Source organism: Oreochromis aureus, linkage group 5, assembly GCF_013358895.1.
Source record: "Oreochromis aureus strain Israel breed Guangdong linkage group 5, ZZ_aureus, whole genome shotgun sequence".
NCBI lineage: Eukaryota > Metazoa > Chordata > Actinopteri > Cichliformes > Cichlidae > Oreochromis > Oreochromis aureus.
In genome coordinates this window covers 39704447-39721916 of record NC_052946.1, presented here as the reverse complement: position 1 = coordinate 39721916, position 17470 = coordinate 39704447, and the positions used below count along the sequence as shown (strand labels likewise).

The 17470-nt window shown below is 41.3% G+C and overlaps 1 pseudogene; it reads left to right on the top strand.

The window, feature by feature from the left end:
* LOC116317057 overlaps positions 1 to 17470 on the top strand; it is a 243643-nt pseudogene that overhangs the window by 68097 nt on the left and 158076 nt on the right.

Here is a 17470-nt window from a genome sequence, read left to right as displayed (position 1 = left end):
CAGCAGGATAATGAGCTCACTAGAAAACTGCTTAAAAACTCAAGAAATATGTTAAACCCCCACAGGACGAATCAGGTAGTCCTCCATCATGTGACCCTCAGGAATCCCCGAGTGACCCAGACCTGCTTTGGTGGCATCAAGATCACCTGGTGGTTTACATGTTTCAGCTGATGGGTGCAAACTCTTCTCACAGAACAGTGAAGTTTTAAACAAAAAAAATGAGCTTTTATTATGGCTGATTGACATGAACCAAAAACTAGAGCAAAGGCAAAACGGGAGCGACCACTATGACGAGAATCAACTATGATGAGAGGTGAAACAGACGACCTGACAATGAACAAAGGAAGACAGAGGACTTAAATACACACAGGAGGTGATCAGGGGAAATGGAAACACATGGGGAAACGACGTCACAGGGAACATGAACCTAAACACAGTGACAAAGACACACCAGACTCTTTCAAAATAAATCAGGAAAGCCTGAGAAAATACAACAATCAAAGAATAAAACTAAAATACACAAAACAGCGGGTCACAGACCCAGTACTGTGACAGGTAGGTTGTAAAAACTGAGCATTGTGGGAACATTTTCAAAGCACAGGACAAAAACCTGGACTGTACAGTATTTCTGGTCTGATTTTCAGGATTTAGAAGTGTGGCTCAAAAAACTTTGGCTAGTAACAAGTATTTACAGAGTACTTTAACTTTTTCCTCCTTGTTTCGGCTGTGTGTGCATCATAACTTAATCCAGGTGATCTCCGCCTAGACGAGCTTAGACGTCTGCACTTGGAAAAACCTGGAACCTGTTCTAATGGTCATCAAAACTTCAACCTTATGGGCAAATATATGGGAGGTCATCAGATGTCAGAGCACCTTGAGGCAACTGTTGTTGTGGTTTGGTGCTATATAAATAAAGTTAATTGAATTGGATGTTATCTTTATGCGTAAAGAACCATTGAAAGTCTCAGAAGCTTTGTAGTTACTTCCTGGTTCTGTTATAATCTGAAGTTTTTCTCTTCCTGGTTTGTCCTTCTTTCAGTTCACTTCCTGTTTTATTTTGGAGCTTAGCTCCTTGAAATGCTTTCCGTGTGTGTGTGTGTCTCTGTGTGTGTGTGTGTGTGTGTGTGTGTGTGTGTGTGTGTGTGTGTGTGTGTGTTGGTTGCAATCACATCAACTCCCTCTTATTTTAAAGCATATTTGATTTTTGATATAATAATAGGTTTCAGTTTAATGAGAGACGTTAAATAAACTTGATTTTGAAGATTTTTAATTTTATTTATTTATTCTTATTTATTGATTTATTTATTATTTTTGCTGTTCTGTAGATAATCAAGAAATCATCTGCAGGGAGAAAGAAAATGAAAGCAATTAGTTCTGTGTCTGGAATTAACCTCGAGGTTATATTGGGCATCATTAAGTAGAGGCACGCCGTTTTCCATTTCAGAAGTGGTATAAAAGCAGGCTATGATTATATCATAGAGCACATGTACACACCTAAGTGTCTAAAGAGGTCGTTAAAAGGTCACGTGATGTTCCCTCGCTGTGTGTGGGACCTGAGAAAAGACATTTGATTTCAGCACTTAGACTCTAGTCTACTTCTCTAATCACTTACACCAAAATTTGAAAGCCCCGATAACGACGTCCTTCCACTATCGCCAGACTTCGCTCCCTGAAGGCTCTTAATGGCTTGATTAAAGGCTGTTTCCTATAAGCCATTACCTCGATTAAACTTTCATCATAAGTGTGATAATGACTTCTGTTAGAAGATAAATGTGTGTAGGTGTTTGAGCTCTGCCTGCGGCTTCATCCAGTTAACCCTTTGGCTTCATCTTCAGAGGAATAATTGCAGTGACACGCTGACATTTTAAATTTTAAACGTGCCTCCTTCTCTTCAGCTCGCCATTTTTCCAAACAGTGTAAATAACTCATGGGCGCCCTTAATGCATAAACACTGAATCTTTTTATTCTCAACTCAAAAACCTTCCACTTAATAAACGTTCTAGAAAATTGGCTGTAGGTTTGTGCAGTCATCATTTTTCTTGGCTTACTGTATCCATAGCATAAATCACAGAATGTCCCAGCTGCATGGGGCTGCCAAAATAACAAATGACTCCATTAATACTTCCAACAACTCTGAATGGGCTAAACGGTGAAGAAAATGCACCAGCTTAAAAGTCAAGCTAGTTGTTATTTGATTCATTTGATTGGCATCCAGAAACCAGGCCTCCGCCTCGGGAGCATCGACAGGCTGCAGCTTTTTTTGCTAGTAAAGGAAACTTTTCTTACTTCCTTACAAAAGATGAGTTTGTGAGATCATCACAGAGCCTTGAAAATGTGAGTAATAAGACTGAATCTCATCTTGTGTCACATTTAGAAACACTCAGTTTATTGGAAGATGCTAATAAATTGTGCAAAAGGAAAAACCACTTTGTGTAAATTCTGGCACAGACGGTCATCACACCCCTTACATCCCGCCTCACTCAGCTCTCTTCCCTTTCCTCTCACACACAACTGGTTACAGTTATGCTGAAGGTTTCTTCCTGTTTAAAGGAAGGAGTTTCTTGTCCCCACTGTTGCCAAGCACTTGTTGCGGTTTCTTTCTAATCTTGATGGATGTTTAGCTTGCGATACAAAGTGTTTTGAGCTGCTCTTTTGAGTTTGCGCTATATAAACAAAACTGAAGAGAACTGAATTTGAAACCTTCAGGTAAAAGCCACACCTGACTGTGGTCGACATTTTTGTCACCACAGAAAAGTTCCTGTCTGGAGTTTATGTGTGAAAAAGGTTGATGAAGCTGTTTGTCTCAGTCTGTGGATTTGAGATGCACAACACTGCATTTGTGTTGTGCATCTCAAACACTAACAAACCAAAACAAATCGCTCTAAAGTTCAAATTGATTGTGTGAGGAAAACCTCGTACACTGCTTCAGTCGTATTGCTGTTTGACTAAAACTCTTGAACCCCTGAGTGTGTGCGCTCCTGATTTGTATTCATAACACAGTCCCTCTCCTGGGCGCTGCTCGGTGCCAACCACCCGAACCGTTGGTTATAGAGACGTGTGTAGTAGATCAGTCGGGGAGGGCTGAGGGTAAAGTGCATCTGAGTAGTTTTCCTGTTTAGCCTATTAATAGCAGAGAGCAGATCTCCAGGCTCAACAAGACATACTGAGATCCGTGTCCCATCTGTGCAGTACAGTTTAGCTCAGCTGTATGTGGGTTGGTGTGTACTGTCACAGTCACTACTGTCGGCCTACTTCTGTTTGCTGCCACTGCTGCTGCTGAGGAAGACTTTTATGTGCTCCGGTTTTTTTCAAGCTGTTTCCTACATCACCCCCTAACACTTTGTTCGCTGCTTCTGTCTTACATTTCAGCTTGCTTTAGCTTGCTAAAAACTTACAGGAAATTGGCCTCACACGCATGCATCCATGCATGCATGCATGCAGGGCAGACACACAGTCGCTGCACATGCATATGATTAAATAATACAGGAACACATGCAACAAACCAGCACGATTCTGTCATCGCTATGTTAGGCTCTCAGTCTCTTTACATTTATTCCAGCATCATCAACCATACAGACACCATCCTCGACACCAGCACACACACACACACACACACACACACACACACACACACACACACACACACACACACACGACACACAAACACACACAATTTAATAGTCGACGCGTCGTTTGAAGCTTTGTAAGATCCCAAAAGACGCGGGAATAAGTAGTAGTATTTAAGAGTGTAATAACGGACTGAAACAGAAGATGGCAGCACTTCATGGACAAGGATGCCATGTTAAACCCTGAAGAAGAAGAAACTAGAATTCATGTCTTGTCAACAATGGCGGCAGCTGAGATATTACAATTATTATTCTTTCTGGGTCATGGTGACACACACACACACACACACACACACACACCCTACACACACACACACACACACACACGATGCTGACTGCTTACAGGATGTTAAATAAATTTCATGTTTTAATTGGGGTTAGATCTTATGCGAGGCATGGTGACACACACACACACACACACACACACACACACGTACATTGGGTCTTTGGTTTCCAGCATGCTAACCATATAAAATAATATTGCAATATAAAGATATTTGTCTCGTTTCTTTCCACATGCAAACTTTTTGGCAGCAACATCTTTAGAAATTTGCCCTTTTACTTTAAAATTGCCCTCTCTCTGAAGATCCCTGTTTTTCTCTTTTGCTTGCACACACACCGTCTCCCTGTGGATCGGGTCACACTTGAGAGTATTCTGTCATGTGGTGTGTGCAGCAGGAGAGGAGGACCCAATGTGCAGACTCCAGGAGGCGAAAAGTGCATTCCAAAAACAGCTTTATTGCTGAGACCCAGCCTAACTAAACTAACTGGCTGGCACACAGTGTAAAGTTGAGGACAACCACAAGGGTAGATCACAACACAGACCAAAGAAAACACAGGGCTTAAATACACAGAGGGAGGAATCAGGGAATGGGAGACAGGAGGGAAACACAGCTGGGACAAATCAGAGCTAACGAGACAAGGGGAGCAAAACCAGATACATTAACATGAGACATGGACTTTCAAAGTAAAACAGGAAACATAACACAGAGGCACGGACTAGACAGGGCGACAGCAGACAGGGGAGACAGTAACTATGGATCACAGACAGAAACCAGAAGACTCTAACATGAACCACACAGAGAACCTAAACTTAGAACAATCCCATAACCCATTAGACAACGAAAGTTAGAATATAATGAAATAAACTAATTCAAAGAACCAAAAACACAAAACACTGGGTCAATGAACGAGGTACCCAACATCTTCACATTGTTTATCTTTCATATTTGTGAACTGAATGCACCGATGTGTAAATGTGTGATGCATTTGTGGAGGATCCAGATGCAGAATACAACATTATTTGCATTCGACTGTTTACAGTGAAAGGAAAGTCCACTGGGGCACATGCTGCATATTGTTATTAATGTGGTTTAATCCCAGTATATGTGCCCACTTGGGGCCTGTGTCGGGCTGCAGACAGTGCCCACTGCAGGGACCCCAAAGGATTCCCTGTTAGTGGCTCAAAAGGGCAAAAATGTCTACAGGCCCCACATGGACCAGCCTACATGGGGCCCTCATGGGATTTCTGTCTATGGGCTCCAAAGGGCAAAACAGCTGTGGTCCCTGTATGGGAACATCCACTCGGGGCCAACATGGGAAAAGTGTGAGTTTGCCCAGCTCACTTAGTTCACCCAGGTCTACCCACTGTGGGGCTGTGTGGGCATGTTTTCTGGGTAGTTCCACAGATAAAAATCTTTGAATTTCCCAGTTACAGAAGCTCCTGCAGGCCTCAGCCTCGCTGTGTGCAGTTACATATTTAGGCCTTGATCTTTCTGAAAAGTTTCAACAAGATCCTGCAGCTTGGTTTTCTTTTTATATTTTAAACTCAGCGGGTTTCAACAGCTGTATCTGTTAAAAGACAGATCAGCTAATGAGAGGATCCCACTTTAAACTTTATCAAACACTGCTCTAAGCTCATCTTTTAAAATCCTGAAATCTCAGGAAAATTGCTCCAAACAAGGCGAGTTTTAAAGTTATGCCTTCTTTTTACATTGATTGAGAGCTTTCTCAAAATTATTTCATTAAATAGAATTCTATTTTTGACATGTTGATCTTTAATCTTTCTACTTTTTATTTCTTGTCTATTGATGTAATACATTTTCTTTGTATACATATTGTAAAGTGTGGAAAGCTTCTTTCAGCTGTTACCTTTTTCTCAAGCTGTTAGCTTTACGTTTCTATGCCAAACGCCTGGACTAACACCACCCCCGGGGAACTTGTCTCTCCTCCTTGAGAGAGGAGTTTATCGGGCAAATTTGTAACCAGCTACTCTGTGGAGCCACTATTTTTCTGAACTGAAGGAGAAATGGCTAAAAAGAAAAGCAAGCGCTCCTGAAAATGTCTGGAGGCCGTCACAACACCTGTGTGATGAGATCATTTAAAATCAGAGCTGCTTTGGTGAATGTTTAAAAGGTGGCAAAGAAACACTTCCTTGAAAAATGTGTTTTTCACACCAATTTCCAATTTTTCCCGGCATGTTGACAGACGTGTGACCGGCCTCTGAGGGAATAACTGACTCGAAAGAAAAAACATGGAGTCGAGAAATGTGAATGTAATAATGAATTCTATGTAAGCAGTATGTTGTGAAAGTGATCCATGTCCTGATTAAGCAATCAAGGTCTCGTATAAAAAAAGGGAATGATCACCTGAGGTATGAGCTTTTTATAATACCTGTAGCGGCCTCCATGCAGTTGATTGGCTCAGTCGTTCGTGCTGTTAGCTCACAGGGCTCAGAGGACCTTTATGTGATGAGGTTGCATAATCTCTGCACGAGTGTTCTGTCGTTTCTCCCACCATCCACAGACGCGCTCAGGTAATGTTGACCATCTTCCCCAAGAACACTCTCACTAAACAGATATTACATCTCGAGAGTTTCACTTCCTTATATTAAAAAACTTCGTGCTGTATGTAATTAGCAAAACAATGAAATTGCAAAATAATTGCAGTGCTAAGCAAAGCCAGAATCATCTCAACGCTGAGCAGCATGACTTCACAGACCAGAGGCTGAATCAAATCCTTTATGTTCATCTTTTATCTACAGTCTATATGTTCCATGTGTGCAGTTTCAAAAACAGCAGCAGTTTGAAACGGTGAGAAACTGCAACTTAATTGGATTTACTGTACTGCACAGCGTTTGATCCAACCTTCATCTGATGGCCAAAACGTGTAAACATCAGGTGTGTGGAGCTCACACAGCCGAGGTTTGTAGCACTACTTCACTTTATACCAAGCTAAAAACAGACGAGAACAAAACTGCAGACACATGTAGACTGTATAAAACCACTTTATCACTCCTGTGTTCCTGAGGTCCACAGTTTTAAGGGAATACTTGTACATACACTGACCCCCATATGGCCACTGTAGCAGTAGATATGACAGAAAATAAGGAAACACATAATAGATCCGCTTTAGTGGAGTATAAATCTAAATATTCAGCTACTGAACATGTGTACCTAATAAAAACGATCATGTATGGAAAATGTTTTTGTAATGAATTACAGCAACATTTCATTATTAAGATAATAATTAATAATCTGCATTTAATCCTTTGTTATTATTCATCTCAGGCTGAAGTTTCTTCCTGTTGAAAGAGAGTTTTTCCTTCCCGCTGTCACCAAAGTGCTTGTTCACATTGAGTCATATGATTGTTGGGTTTTCTCTGTATTACTGTCTCTACCTTACAATATAAAGCACCTTGAGACGACGGTTGTTGTTGTGGCGTTATATATAAACAAAATAGAATTGAATGGATTTATATAGCAGCTGTAATCATTACTGATCTCTGCTTTAAAATCTCAAAGAGGGGGGTGGCAAAGAAAAGATACCCCTAATTGAGACCCTACAGATTAGCTTTAACTGCTAAAAAACCCTCTCATGTCCTATATATGCAAGTTTTTTTTTTAATTGAATCTTTCTTATATATTTCTACTTGTGGGCGTTGAAATTCAACTGTTTCAAAGTGTTTTCTCTGCATTTGGATCTGAACACATGCTGCACTTAATAAAAGATGATAGGAGATGCGTTTGAACAAGTTTGCTGCATTTTCCATCTTGAGCACTGAAGTGCAGTTTGTTGATTTCTTTTATCCTGTTTGAGCTCTTTTTGTAGTTAGTGATGAATCTTCAGTGTGGCACAGGAACACGGCACTCTGAGCTCCTTTACTTAAAAGCTTGTGCCAAATATGTTTTCTTCAAATGTACAACCTTTGTTCTAGTGATGAGAAGAAAGTTCCTTCTTTAAATTATTCAGCGGTGAAATTTGTGTCATATGTCTGGATCAGTTTGGATTTTGGTGGAATTCTTGAGCAGCAATTAAATATTGAACCAAAGCTTCTGCAGTCACACTCCAAATTGAATTATCCTGTTCACTAAACCATCTGAGGAGTGGCGTGTGCACAAACACACAGTTTCCTGCACACGCAGCTTTGTTTCCATCATTTGTTTTTTGGGACTTTCTTCATCCTCACAATCTCATTCATACACAAACACACACACAGACGTGGAAAGGCCACAGGCTAAGTGGTGTGACTGGCTTAACAGATGCGAGTCATTTGTCAGACTATTGACCCAATCCGCTGGATAAACTAAATGCCAATACGAGCCAGATAGAGCAATGCTAATCCCTGTGAGTGTGTGTGCCTCTCCTCATCTTCTCTCCTCTGCCTCTTGTCTTCTCTGGAGAGCTCTTAGCTTTGTGACAGCTTCCCCAGAGGCACAGAAAGGAAAAAAAAAATCAGAAGGACGTCTCACCAGCACGGTTCACCAGCAGCTCCAAGAGTTTCAGTTCCACCTTTATTTGGGGATATTTGTCCCTAACTTACTGTTTTTTCAGAATTTTTTAATTTGCATAAAGTTTGTTTAATGAGAACATTGCTGTTCCTGTTTGAGTTGTGCCGTGGTCGAGTGGTTAACACCCTGTGGCATCTAAAGAACAGATGGATGGAACCACTGAAAAACATCTGATTCTTTATTAGGAGAGATATTTTATATAATAACCAAATCCAAGTCTTCCAGGGATTATTGGATGTTCCAGATCGACCTGGCGGTCTGACTGGATAAAATAAACTTAATCGGTATATAAAGCACTTTCATTAATACCGACTCTCTGGGTTTTCTCATCCATCATAATTCCCATCCACAGTCTTTTCCATCAAGTTTTCTATTTCCGATTGCAGGGTACGCGGAGTACTGCGAATACAAGATGCATCGTGCATGAAATCCACTGTTTGCAGTGTGAACTGAACCGTCATGTGTTTCCTACCAAGTTTTATGTTGTCTACAAGCCCCACCCAGAATGTTTTGACGTTATATAAACTGAAAAATAAATATGGTATTCAATGATTTGTAAACCCCATAAACTGACATTTTGTCCACACAGAAACACAGAAAACACACGTTTAAATCGAGACAAATTAATATGCTATGAAAAATATGAGCTCATTTTGATTTAATGGCTGCCACGTGTCTCAAGAAAGTTGCGATTGGGGCAACAACATGGACATCTTCAGCACTAAAGAAGACATCGACCATCAGGCTTATTATCAGCTCTCAGTTCCAAAGAATCTCTCATGTGTGGGGGAAGCATCAGCAGCTGTCATATCTGGAAAGACTCATCAGTGCTGAGGCATATGCCGGTTTTAGAGTCATTGAACAGTGTTTGTCAGGGAAGGTCTTCATGTTTCACATAATGCATGGATTCTGAACCGGCCTGCCTGCAGACCTTTCATGAACTGAGAGCATTTTGAGCATCATGAAGCAAATAACAGGACAAAGAAGACCGAGGACGGATAAGAATGGGACGGCGTTCTTCTCCCAAAAGTCCCGCAGCTGCTCTGCTCGGGTCCCAGACGTTGATGAACTATTGTTAAAAGAAGTCCTGTCTAACTTTTTTGACATGTTGCTGCCATCAAATTCAAAATAAGCCTTTTTTCTCCTTAAACCTGTACATATTTTCATTTTAAGCATTTAATATAGAAATATGAACTATACAACTGTTTATAACTTGTATAGTTCATATTTCTGTATAGTTTTCATATTTATATCCTGTTCGTAGCCTGTACATACTTATAGTTATAGCATATTCATAACATACCTTCATACCGTGTACATTGTAACATACCTAAAATAGACCCATTTTTGTAATATATCTATATTACTGCTAAGCACTTTCTGGATGGATGCAAACTGCATTTCGTTACCTGTACTTGTGCAAATATTCTATTCTATTCTATTCTATTCTATTCTATTCATGTGCACCTTTCTAGATCATTCCATTCTATGTTTTTAGTTACATTTCAAACAGCTTGCAAACACTTTCAGTGCTGCGGTTGTACTGAAGCGTTCACTATGAGTCTTATCCTGATAAATAAGATGAATTATTATTAAATATATTTCCAGAAAGTTTAATCTTTATTAAATTATTATAATCAGCACTAAATTTGCATGCTTTACTAAACGGGTAATAAAATGAGACAGACTGATTAACTGACGTTAATGAGCTCTCCTGTGTACATTACAGTAACTGAGACACATGCTGTTCTCTTTGGTGAGCCAGGTCTTTATAATCTGCAGTCGTGAGCCAGAGAAAAGTCCTCTGATCACGATTACACATACGTTTGGATAACTGGTGGGAGGAGGAGGAGGATGGAGTCATGCTCGAACAGCGTTCAGAGAAGATGAGGTCAAGAACAGGATCCATCAAAGCTAACAAGCTATTTACAAAGAGAGTGTGTAGCATGGGAACAATGGCAGCCATCTGTGTCGAGAGACCAAAGACCGGTCGCTGCTTCGACCTCGGAGGGCGATAGCTACGTCTCCTGGGACGCTCTTCACCGTGCTTCGGTGTTTTTTGAATTTCCACGTTGACTTGATTTTTGTTTAACACAGTCAGACTCCAATTCTCACTACTTGAAACATGACAACTGGAGGTTTGTGGGTCATTAAAGGTACGTTAGGTAATTGAGCAGTGGTTGGTTGCATTTTACACTTGGTCAGGGCAAGAGAGCAAGACTGTGAGAGCATGACAGGGTCTCTGATGGCTGATGATGCCAGGGACAATGATGGACTGACTCTGAAAGTCACAGCCAACAAAGAGAGACACACGGGGATGAAGGGCTCGAGAGAGAGAGTTGAGACTGTCGGTGACACAATCCAAAACAGTGACAATCCCAACTGATTGCTGCTAATAGTGGAGACAGAGAGAGTGACAGCGACGGCAGAGACAACGACAGAGAGCGAGAGTGTCGCTGATGATACAGAGACAGATGGTGACAGCAACACAGAGACAAAGCCAGGCAGAGACAGATGCAACAGTCCCGTCGCCCGGAGGTGTGAGGTGTGTGTCCTCGCTGCCACAGTATCAGACTGCAGTCGGCAGCTCAAACTAGTTTGCTGTGTGCACACTAGCTGATTTTTTTAAGCATTTCCTTCAGGTTATCTTCTAAAATGGTTACGTCATCCAACGTAAGTGAGAAAAAAAGTATAAGTATATTCTTTAAAGGGTACTTGTAGTTCAAGTATGTATTTTCCTGTCATCACAGTGTATCTCACATACAGACTATATGTGTGTGGCCTCTCAAGTATATGATGCAACATCCACCTCAAGGCACTTATTTAAATTGGTGGTGGACAAGCCTCTAAATTCTTAGTATCTTAGTTCAGTCACTGTTAAACGGCGAGCAGATTGCTGGTCAGAGTGGTCAGTCCTCCAAATCAGCCACACTTTGGGGTGGCTGTAGCTCAGGTGGTAGAGCAGGTCACCTACTAACCGGAAGGTTGGTGGTTCGATCTTAGTCTGCTCCAATCTGCATGCCAGTCCTTGGGCATGCAGACTGGAGGTTGCTCTCCAATGCATCCATCGTAGTGTGAATGTTAGTTAGATAGCACTAAAAACTCAGAAGAGTGAATGAGCGAGTTGTGTAGAGCACTTTGAGTGCTCAGATAGAGTAGAAAAGCGATATATAAGAACCAGTCCTTTTACTCTGACTCTGCCATCTTGAACTGGTAATAGTCGTCCCTCTGTCCTGTTGATCCACTGCTCGCTGGAGAGTCTCTCACACAGAACCTAGGACAGGTGCAGAACTCGTTCATGAGCCGCTACGCTGTAATTCGCCGAGGCTGCAGAGTGGCGGCAGCTTTTTGGCGAGCACCTGATTTATCAGCTGTTTGTCTCAAAGTGTGGCAAAGAAGAAAAGCCTTTAAAATACATTTCCATATCTCCACCTACCAATAATACAAGGTATTGTATTGTGTCTTTGGGAAACACAACAGACAGACAAGTGATCATTACTAACCGACCTCCTCCCTGCACCCAGGTTTGACTAGAACAGCATTACTTCAAAGTGCCAAAGATTTGTGGGCATTAGCAGAAATGACTAATGCCTTGGACTCCTCTCTCGTGGTCTTTTTACAGGTGTTATCTAGTTTTCTTGCGACCTTTTTAAAGATTTGCTGAAATTTGAATTGCAGATGTGGCGCTGTGTTAATTCAGCTGTGTGTAAAAATTCAGTTTTCACTGTGTCTTTTTTTATGTGTTTGCTCCGAGGCGGCAATAGCTCTCAACCCTGCTGTGACATGAATAAGTTATATGGTTGGGAACATTATTACCATATCTGCAACTTTTGACAGCTTTTACATGTTTTCCATCATTTTGATATTTTGTGATTCTTTTTCTTAAAAAGTCATAATTTAACAACATCAGGAACAAAATAACATATGCAGCTAAGTGTGAAGCCTGAGCCCTGCAGTGAGCCCTGCAGACGGCATGCACAGATGACACGGGGGATTCATTTTGATTTGTAAACTATCAGAGGAACAGCTGCATAAACACCCAAGGACTAAATTTAGAGACTAAGAGTGGGATTGGTGACAGAAAGCATGATTGTCCGGCGTGAGCACGACTTGGTCTTAAAGCTGTTGTTGTCTTCAAGGTCAGTTCACCACAGACTCAATGGGAAAGATGTACAGTCTTTAAAAACAAGGAGCCTTTATGAAAGCAGACAGTTAAATAGACAAAGACAGAGTTTTAAGATCTCGTCTTGTTCTGCGTTCAGAACAGACACACCTGTGGCCTTCTGTCTGAACACCTACACAGACAAGAGGACAGTACTGATTTGCCTCGTGGTCAAAGCTGTCGCTCTTAGAGTTGCATTGAAATTGATTTGAACTGTACCTGTTTTGACCTCATGATCTGGAGACTGTGCTCGCTTCTTTTAGAATTACAGCTGCATTTGTGCATTAACAAAAGTTACATTCATAATAATGTCTGCTGCCCTCTAAGCCAGTTTACTCATGAATTAAGACGCCAGTGAGACTTTAACCTGCACGATTAGATTTCCCGATGATCAATTGAACATTTCAGGCCTGTAACAGAGCCACTTGCACTGACTGCATCAGCAGGATGAGCTGTGAGGTCTGTTGTTTACTGGGTGTACTGGAGCAGTCATGAGGAATATGAACATCAACAGTGGCTGGTACAGCACGGTCTGGATGTGCTCAGTCAAGCTCTAATGTCTAACGTCACCCTGTTGTCATGGGACAGACACGCGGTGATGAAAGCAGACGAGGGCATTACTTTGTATTTATGTGCTTTGATAACGTCCTTTGATCAGTGATGAAAATAAGTTGTTGCCGTCCAAAAATTCAGACGCCAATCTTTCATGCCGTAACCTTTTTCTTGTATTGTGTGCATGTTCGACAAATGTCAGAGCGTCTGCAGCTTTTATCATTCCTAGGATCTCATCTTTTCCCGTCTCTCTCATTCTCTCCACAGTCATCTGCAACTTCCGAGGCTCAGTGACTCAGGGTTTGGCTCTGGAGGTGGGGGAGACTGTTCAGATCCTGGAGAAATGCGAAGGTAAGGCTTCTACCTGATTGATAGCTTCATGAGATGCTGCGGGGGCGGATGTTTGATGCAGCAGTAATGTCATTGATCATCGTTACGACTGTAAGCATCAGTAAACATGGTAAATATCCCCCAGAGCGAGCGTTTTCTTTGCATCTTGCTCTTCTCTTCAAAGGCGTTTGCATGCATACAGAATAGAAACTGTGAGAAGAGAAACCGCAGCACAGCAGCCAGCGCAGGAAGTCATAACTCTAATCTAACATGTATGTCATCACTCAGGTAGATATTACATAATAAGTTATCAATTTATGTCCTGTTCCCTGCAACAAAGTTGTAGAATCTCATTTCATACAAGACTGCATGAACTCATATATTACAGTCTAATTTAAAACATATAATACAAGGTTGAAACCTCTGGGCTGACAAACTGAACATCCTTAAGACGTTTGAGTCAGACTGCAATAGTTGTGAATGTGAATAACATGAATTAATGTCATGAAACAGCTCTGGTATGACTGCTGTAAGTCATCTGTGATCTTTGTACTGAACCTCTCACACACTCTAAGTGTGTTTAAGCTGAAGGATTTCCAGTAGAGTTATGTTCACAGGTTTAAAACTGAAGTGCAAAGTTGTTTTTGGGATGTCAGGTTTGTTAGGTGATTAAATAAATTATTAAACCACACAAGACAGACAACAACAAGTATAACAAATCCAGATCTGAGCAATGTTTTTCATTCCCAGCGCGTAACAAACCAACAAACCAACGATTTGTCACATTCATCAGTATGTTGCTCGTTGGGATGAGAGCCTGTTGTGTTTTTACGTTCTTGATCCTCGCAGTGTCTGTATCATGTTCCCAGTATACTCTACATCCTTAAGCATAAGTCTATGCTGTTACAGTAATCAGTATTATATGAATATAGCTGCTAACAAGTGAATCATGCAAAAAACAAACTATTTAAAATCTTCTGGTTATGATAACCAGTTCAATTCGACTCAGTTTTAGTTCTAGTTCCAGCCAATAAAGATAACACATGAAATCATCTTCTACTAGATTATTGTGCAAAAGCGACAGTGTTATATTTATTACCTAAAAAACTGCAATAAAGAGGAAGAAAAAGTCAGATGTATGTGTGATGTGGACAAAGTTCTTCTTATAGACAGATTTTTAGGCCAACTACGCCAAATTTCCAAGGCAAAGCCCTTTATACGACATACAGACCTAGAAAAGCTCATTCATTACTCATCTCATTACTTTGAGATTGGACTATTGCAATTCTCTTTATCTAGGCCTCCAACTTTCCCTCATCCAACGCCTGCAACTAGTCCAAAGTGCCGCAGCACGTCTTTTAAGCGGCACTAGAAGACATGATCACATTACACCTGTCTCAGCCAACCTTCACTGGCTCCCCATCAAATCCCGTATCGTTTTTAAAATCCTTTTGTACACTTAAAAATTTAAATAACTTGGCGCCCAGCCACTTAATCAACCTCCTTAACCTTTATACCCCCAAGAGAGCACTTACATCCTCTAATCAATGGCTCTTAGTGCAACCAATGTCCCGACGGAAGACTAGGGGGGATCGGGGTGCGATTGCTGCACCTAAACTTTGGAATAGCCTGCCGATTGATATCCATGCGTCAGAATCCATTCAATCGTTCAAATCACGTTTAAAACCCACCTGTTTAAGCTAGCCTTCGAAACAAATTCGATTTTTACTTCTACCCGGTCTGCGCTTGTGCCACGCTACTTACCTGTAACTATTCTGTAATGATAACTGCATTTTCTTCGTTCTTCTATTGTTGTAATCCTGCAATGTGGCACTTTTGTGATGTACCTTGGTCTTTTAAATGTGCTATAGAAATAAAACTGAAACTGAAACTGAACTCAGGTTGCTCAAAGCATTTCAAGCAACTCACCACTGTTAAAGTTTTGAGAACAACTCAAAGTCTGTTCCAGTTATTATCTTTATACCGAAGCATATCGATCATTCACTGCAACTGAACATCTTTAACAGTGTAAATAACCTTAGTGGGTGTTTGTGTTTAAGCTACTGTTTTCACTGGTACTTAACTAGAGAATGAAACTTAATTTGTAGGATTTAGAGCCCCCTCTCTCCATCTTATTTCCCTAAATTTTGTAAAAAACTGGAGTCCACTCCTTTCTAAATATTCTTCATGCAGCCCTCCTTTTAGTCCCTGTTATCTGAAAAGAGAACAGTCTTGTCATTTTTCCCACTAGTTTTTGGTTAAAAAAGCAGCATCCAGAGCTGCAGTGGTGCAGTCTGCTGTTTGCTTCAGCGAATCACGGTCCATTTCCCTCCAGATTTTTATGAGGCCACCACACAGAAAAGCCTTCACATTAATGCTGCGGCAGCAGCGGTGGCTGTGTCGCCACAAATGTGCACAGTAAAAACAAAGTGGCACTCATTGCTGCATTCATAGTTCTCTCAAATAATGAGTGTAAATAGCCTGTAATAGCCTCGTGCGGGCCTGGATGAGAGCCCAAGTTATTAGCTGCTGTTTCTCCCATTGTTATTTCTAGTTTGACTCACAGAAATTAACAACTCAAGCCAGGATGTGTGTGAAGCCAGAAAATGTTGTCTTTTGCAGATAATGAGTGAGTATGTGCTCCATTAGCCACAGCTGGGGAGGACGCTAGCATCGATCTAGTGCCAGGGGCTGATTAGGCCTCTCTTTACCCCGAGGGGAAGATGTCCAGAGGAGGAGAGAAAGAAGACAGAGAAGGAAATATTCTGTTGATGGGTTCACTTTGTGCTGCTTTCCTGCCTTCCTCACCCGCCTTGTTGTGAGGAGCTACAATCTGCACTTGTCTTCATTTTCCTCCCACTTCCTCTGAACTCGAGCATCCTTCCTTTGCACTCCTCTGGTTTCTCTTATATACACTTCTTCTCTCTTGTCATCTATGCATATTGACCAGGCAGTCTCATATTCAAGGCTGAGCTAATTCCTTGGCATCCAGTCAGCGTCTAATTTGATCGGGTTATGAAATGCAATCCTGCTGGCGAGGGACACGAGTTATTATCCGAGCCCTCGTTGGAGAGGCTGGCATCACAGCTTCCCCTGTAGCACGCAGCGATTATCAGGGCAAACCAGGGCTAACTTTTGTCCAAGATCCCCGAGGAAATTTCAAGAACTCGCTTTGCAGCTTCGGTCATTAACTGAACATGTAAATGGATTTGTAGAAAATACCCTCTAAACAAAGGGCTGCTACAGCAGGACCTACATTTGTTAGAAGATGCACTAGTCTAACATTTAGAGTGACAAACACTCGAAGTCTCGGCTAAAATTGCCTTCATCACAGTAGACCCCCCAAGACAGAAACTCAGGGGATATATGGACAAAGCCATGAAAGTGGCAGCTGAACTGTTGGAGTCCAATCCTCAAAGTCCACTCCTAAAACACAGATTACAGTCACAGCACTTGAGAAAGCATTAGAGTTCGATTAGAGGGCCAGCAGCCATTTAAGGTATGTGATTTTATTCTCAATACTGTCAGCATTGCTGAAGCGCCCATAGTCAGCTAAGTGCTAATTAGTTTGGAGAGGCTCTTCAGCTGTAAGATTTCTCTTTTTTTGAAGCAAACTTCTGGCACTGTGGAGAGAGCAGCTGTCAGCAAAAACCAGCTAAGCATGAAGATAACCTGATGTTATAGTGTGACACTCGTTTGAGGAAGACGAGTCATTCTGTGTATAAAATGTGGTGGTTAAAAAGTCCAAATCTAGCAAAATGGGGTTTTTAACAGGTATTGGCTGGAGGGAAGCTCGGCTTTGATTGGTTATTATGTCGATGGTTGTATCTGACCTCGCCTATCAGAGCAGTTAGAGGCAGACTAAACGTTAGGAAACAAAGTCAATGAACCAAAAGTCTTTTTCCATGAGAAAATATCCACATTGTGATTTATACATCAAAATATGGCAGTTTTATTTTCTCTCTCAATGTCACTCACTGCTGTAAGGCTGCAGTAAATCCCTTCAGACT